Genomic DNA, 6,281 nt, shown 5'->3' on the forward strand with positions numbered 1-6,281 from the left:
AAGTTGAAAGCCTCAGAGGTAAGTTTGATGAAATGAGAATGGAAGAAGGTGAAAATATTGCTCAATATGCGACAAGAATAAAAGAAGTCATTAATGCAATAAGAGGAGCTAATGGTGAAATAGATGATGATACTCTACTAAGCAAAGTCTTGAGAACACTACTGCCTATATATGCTATTAGAGTTTCTACAATTCAAGAACTAAGATGCATATCGAGAAATAATTTATCACTTAAAGGTCTAGTAGGTAGACTCACTACTTTTGAGCTATCTAACTTTGATAATTACAAACCTAAGAATATTGAATCTACTTTCAAAGATAAAGTGTCACTGAAGGAACCTGATGAGAAGAAGAAGAAAAAAAAGATAAAGTATGTGTCCATTGATAGTGATATTTATGAGGAGGATGTAAAACAACTTGAAGCATTATTGGAAAGAAGATTCCACAAAGGTAAAGGCAAGTTCAAAGCTAAATTACCTATCATTTGTTTCAATTGCAATGAGGTTGGTCATATTGCTACTAGATGTCCAGAGAGGCAAAACTTTAGAGGTGGTGACAAGTACAAAAGTAGAAGAGATGAAGATAGCAAGGACTACAAATACAAAGGCAAAAAGTCATGCTACATTGGTAAAGAGAAAAATAAAAGTGAATATAATGAACATGATGATGAAGTGGTGTATGTTTCAATGAAGGATGAATCTAATGAAGATGAGGCAACTGCAATTGTGGATTGTGTGAACAAGAATCAAATATGGATCATTGACAATAGATGTTCGCATCACATGACTCGAGATAAAAGTAAGTTCATTACCCTAAATTTTGATGATGGAAATAGTGTAAGATTTGGGAATGATGCACCATGTTTGATAAAAGGAAAAAGTTCTATTAAACTCATATACAAGATTTTATGTGACAATGCTTACTATGTCAAAGGACTTGACTATAATCTCTTGAGTGTGTCATAACTGAATAATCTGGGATATAAGGTTGAGTTTAAAAAAAAGGTTGCTAAGATATATGACACAAATGGAAGAATGATTGGAAAGGGTGATCAAACTAGGAGTGATCTATTTTATCTTGATATAGAGGATGCTACTTCTCTAGTTGTAAAATTTGATGATGTGTGGTTGTGGCACAAAAGGTTATGTCATGTCAATTTTGATAACTTGGTCAATATTCGTAACATGAGAAAAGGTAGAGGTTTGCCTAAGTTGAAGAAGCCTGATAATATAATGTGCAAACAATGTCAGTTAGACATAATGGAAAAGTCGAGTTTTAAAAGTAAAATGCATACCTCTAAAGAAATAGTAGAGATTGTTCATACTGACTTGTGTGGACCAATTGATGTGCAAAGGTACAAAGGAGATAAGTATATTATGTTGTTTGTTGATGATTATTCATAAATTTGATGCTTTCCAAATGTTTAAGTGGTACTTAGCAATAGTTGAGAAGGAAATAGGTAAAAGTCTGAAGTGTATGAGATCTGACAAAGGAGGAGAATTCACATCAAATGAATTTGAAATGTTCTTTAATGATAGAGGAATCAAAAGATAGGCATCTACCCCTAAAACCCCTCCACAAAATTGAATTGTTGAAAGAAAGAACATATTTATAATGGATTGTACTAGAACACTCATGATGGATAAAAATGTTGCTTTAAAATACTGGAGAGAAGTGAGTACAACTATCTATACTTTGAACCATGTACAAGTCAAGAAAGGTACTCATTCAACACCTTTTGAACTATGGTATGGATAATCACCCAATGTAAAGTACTTTAAGGTATTTGGAAGCAAGTGTTACATTCTAAAAGACTTCAGGAATGGTAAACTAGATGCAAAAAGTGAAGAAGGTATATTCCTAGGATATTCCACAAGAAGTAAAGTTTATAAGTGTTTAAATACTAACACTAACAAAGTTGTGGAAAGTCCAAATGTAAAGTTTGATGAATATAGAGAAGTACATGAGGCTAAACCTATGAAAGAACCTAAAGAATACAAATCATTTGTATACTCTTATGAAGGTATGCCTGTTGAAGAAGATGCTACAAATCAAGCTACAAACCAACAACAAGTTTCAGTGACTACCAAGTCACATATTGTGAATGCTGAGTTGCATTCAAAAACTAAGTTACACTCAGATGCTGAGTTATAGAATAAATTTGAAGCACATTTAGACCCTGAGATTAGTGGAGGTGTTGAGCTACCTAATAGAGATGTACACGGTGACTCTGAAGACGAGAGACAAATTGAAGAAACTAGAGTAGAACCAAGAATTTACAAATATGTTGAAAGACATCATCCTACTACACAAATTATTGGAGATAAAGATGCTAGGCCAATGAAAAGAAATAGATTGAGAAATGAAAAAAAAAATTTGAGCATGAAAGAACCTAAATCGGTGAGAAATGCATTAGAAGATGTAGACTAGAGTAAAGCCATGGAAGAAGAGATTGAACAAATTGAGAAAAACAAAACATGGACTCTAGTTCCTAGACCAGAAGATGAAAATGGTGAAGCCATAAGGAACAAGGCAAGATTAGTCTACAAAGGATATGAACAAGAATAAGGAATTGACTATGGAGAGACATTTTCCCCTATTGCTAGATTGGAAAGAGTGAGAACATTACTTGCTTACTCTACATACAAAGGTTTCAAAGTTTATCAAATGGATGTTAAATCTGCATTTCTAAATGGCATATTAGAAGAAGTTTGCATAGAACAGCTAGAAGGATTTGTTGATGTTAACAACAAGAACATGGTATGTAGATTACATGTAGCTTTATATGGTTTGAAACAAGCACCAAGAGCATGGTATGAGAGACTTCATAAGTATCTTGTGAAGATTGGATTTGAAAGGACAAATGATAACAACAATCTGTACATAAAAATAGAGAAAGGAAAAGGTATTTTGTTATCTAAATTTTTTATTGATGATATCATATTTGGAGGTCAAGATGCCTTATGTAAGGCTTTTACAAATGAAATGAAGTAAGAATTTGACATGTCTATATTTGAAGAGATCAAATTCTTTGTGGGTTTGTAAGTATATTAGACAAAATATGGTATATACATCACTTAGTCAAAATATGTCAAAGAAATATTGAAAACTTTTAGATTGGAGGATTCCAAACCAGTAAGTACAACTATGGTAACAAGACACAAGTTGTTAAAGAACTAATTTAGTTGAGATGAATCAAACATTGTACAAGTTTATGACTGGTAAATTACAATATGTAGTACATAGCATACATGGAATTACATTATCTGTAGGGATAGTTGCAAGATTCTCTATTGATCCCAGGGAGAATCATTTGATGGCTATAAAGAGAATAATGAGATATCTAAAAGGAATGGAGGAGTATGGTCTATACTATAAGAAAAATAAAAAAATTTGAATTAAGATCCTACACTAATGTTGATTGGGCTAGAAACATTGATGACAAAAAGAGCACCAGTGAAGGAGCATTTTTCTTAGGCAAGAGACTGGTTACATGGACTAGCAAGAAACAAAACTGCACTTACACAATCTACTATTGAAGCTAAATATGTTGTTGCTATTGTAAGTTGTGTAAACATTGTATGGATCAAACAGCTACTCAAAGGAATGAAGGAAGATATCATAGAACAAGTAACACTTTATTGTGATAATAAAAGTGCTATCAATATATCAAAGAATCCTGTGATACGCACAAAGACTAAGTACATTGCAATCAAGTATCATTACTTGACAGAATTAGTTCAAGATAAAGAGGTGAAGATTGAATATGTCAACACAAAAGAACAAATTGTTGGTATCTTCACAAAAGCATTAGCTAAGGATGCTCATGAGTATCCAAGAGGTAAACTAGGGGTGATACCCCTATCAAAGGCTATCTAAGTGACAATAGGAGTGCCCTACATCAAACAAGCTAATTTTCATATTTTACACATTGATGTAGTGGATCTTACTTTAGGAGCTGCCTAAAGTAATCAAAAAATTGAAACTCTAAATTTGTCACAAGCAAGGTGACAAAGGGAGAAACTAAAGAAGTCCATATATGCATGTTAAGATGACAAGTCTTTGGCATTGTTGTCAAAGAGGGAGATAGTTAGAAATCAAGGAAAATGCAAGAAAGAGGAAGATAGTTACCGATCAAGGGTATGATCAAGGAACTAATTACTGAGGGAGATAATTTCTAATCAAAGGAAAGTACAAGTATGATTAACCAAAGAGGGAGAAATCATAACATCTACCTAGTAAGAGGGAGATATGATAAGAAGAAATTTAGAGGGAGTTATAAGGAAGAATTTTGTAACCTCCTCAGAAGATGGAAGTTGTTGATAGAGGGAGAGATTTCAATACAAGGAATTATTTTCTTTCTAGTATTGTCTTACTATTTTAACCTAGTTAGTTTGGTTGATCAGTTTGATTTGCCATCAATGCCAAAGAGGGAGATTGTTGAGAATAGATTGAAGAAGACTATTAAAAAGGGAGATTGATGAGAACAGATTGATACAAGTATGAAAAATATGCTTCAATCATTGTTTTGTCATTGATGTCAAACCTACTATTTGTTGGTAAGACAATTGCTTATATGATTTAAGTACTATCACTTATTTGATTGATGAAGATGATTTGATCAAAAGATGTAACAATAGCACCTAGAGGAAAGGTTGAGTTATGATTTTGTAAATGAGTACAAGAATCAGTTAAGACAGTGATAACATGATGCATTGATAATCTAATTAAAGTTACAAACGTTGGTTACACTAAGAAAATTTAGAAGAACAAGTTACACAAAGTTTGTCTGCAAAGCTTGATCGAGTGGATAGTAGGTGCCAAGAAAAGTTAGTGCAAGCTAGCAGAAAATTAGTTGGAGCCAAGCAAAAGTTTATTCTAGTGTATGTTGAGCAAAACAATGGATGCCAAGTAAAGTTTAGTTGATTCTGAGCACTAGTAAACTTTAGTTTGTGTCAAGTGATTTTATAAAGGATGTTGAGCAATGCAGTATGTGCCAAGCATCAGAAGCTAAATAATGTTGAGTGGTCACATTATTTAAAAGATCATGAATTTGATGGATATAAGCTAACAAGTTTATTTTCTTGGAATGTGTGAACCAGGTGCAAGATAAGGTTGATGAGCTGGTGGCACAAAATTCAAGGTAAATAGTTTTTAGGAAAATTCAAAGAGAATTCAAGGAGAAGTTTCTAGAAGAGGTATAGAATGTGGGATAGATTCATTGTATCCTACCTAATCTATCCTAACCTTAAATTGGATGATCGAAAATGAGCGGCAAAAGATCTTAATTTTCTATTTATAGGAATGACTAGTCATAAGCAAAGAGGGACATATGCGAGAACCTAAGGAAGACAAGGAGTCAAGGTTTTTCCTTCATCAAGTGACCTAAGAGAAGAGTTTGCAATGCCATGTTAAGCAAGAAGACTTAAGGGTATGAATGCTTGAAGGGTGAAAAAGCTATTAGAGCTAAAATGTATGAAGGCCAAGCAAAATGGAGGACTGAAAAAAGTGATTTGTAATCTACAAATGAAGTTGTAAGTTGTTATCAGATCAAGCCTTACTATTACTCTCTAATAATTGTATTAGTCTAGGGTAAATCCTTTGGATTAAGGTTGACCTAACAGTCATTTGTAAATCCTTTAACCAGGTGACATTCCAAGTGAATGGTCTAAAGTCCTCTAACAAGGCTCACTCCTAATAGGGTGATTGAAATCCTATAATCGGGTCACATTTAATAGTGTGCATTGTAACCTTTAATAGGGATGGCCTTTCACAGGGCATCACTTCAAAAGAGTGAAAAAGAGTGGCATGTTACTAGTGGTTTTTCCCTTTCCACGTAAATCATTATATCAAGTGTGTTGATAAATCTATTATGCTTCATGCTTACATTTCTGCAAGTTGATTTGATAGTAACCTACAACTTTTAAGTGATTACATAATCTTATGGATGCATGCATGAAGATAAATATTTTATGGGTTCACTAAACTGTGAAAAGTTTTATTTATACATCTGGACCTTGGATAACTGATTCACCCCCCGAACGCCCCCCTCCCCCCCCACCTTCCAATAGTTAAGGTTGAAGCTCATTCCTACTCTTGAAGAACATCAAACCACAAATGACAAGGTGCTTCATGAGGTTTTTTACCAGAATAGAGAGAGCATCTCCTATGCAACTTGAGAAAACATCAGCATAGAAAGATGATCATATGTCAAAGATGTTTTGGAACCACATTTTTGTGCCCATTTCTAAAGACTCAAGGACCTAGAAGAAAGTGAAAGT

The sequence above is a fragment of the Cupressus sempervirens genome, chromosome 8 (genome assembly GCF_028749045.1).
Source record: "Cupressus sempervirens isolate cs-2001-9-10 chromosome 8, ASM2874904v1, whole genome shotgun sequence".
NCBI lineage: Eukaryota > Viridiplantae > Streptophyta > Pinopsida > Cupressales > Cupressaceae > Cupressus > Cupressus sempervirens.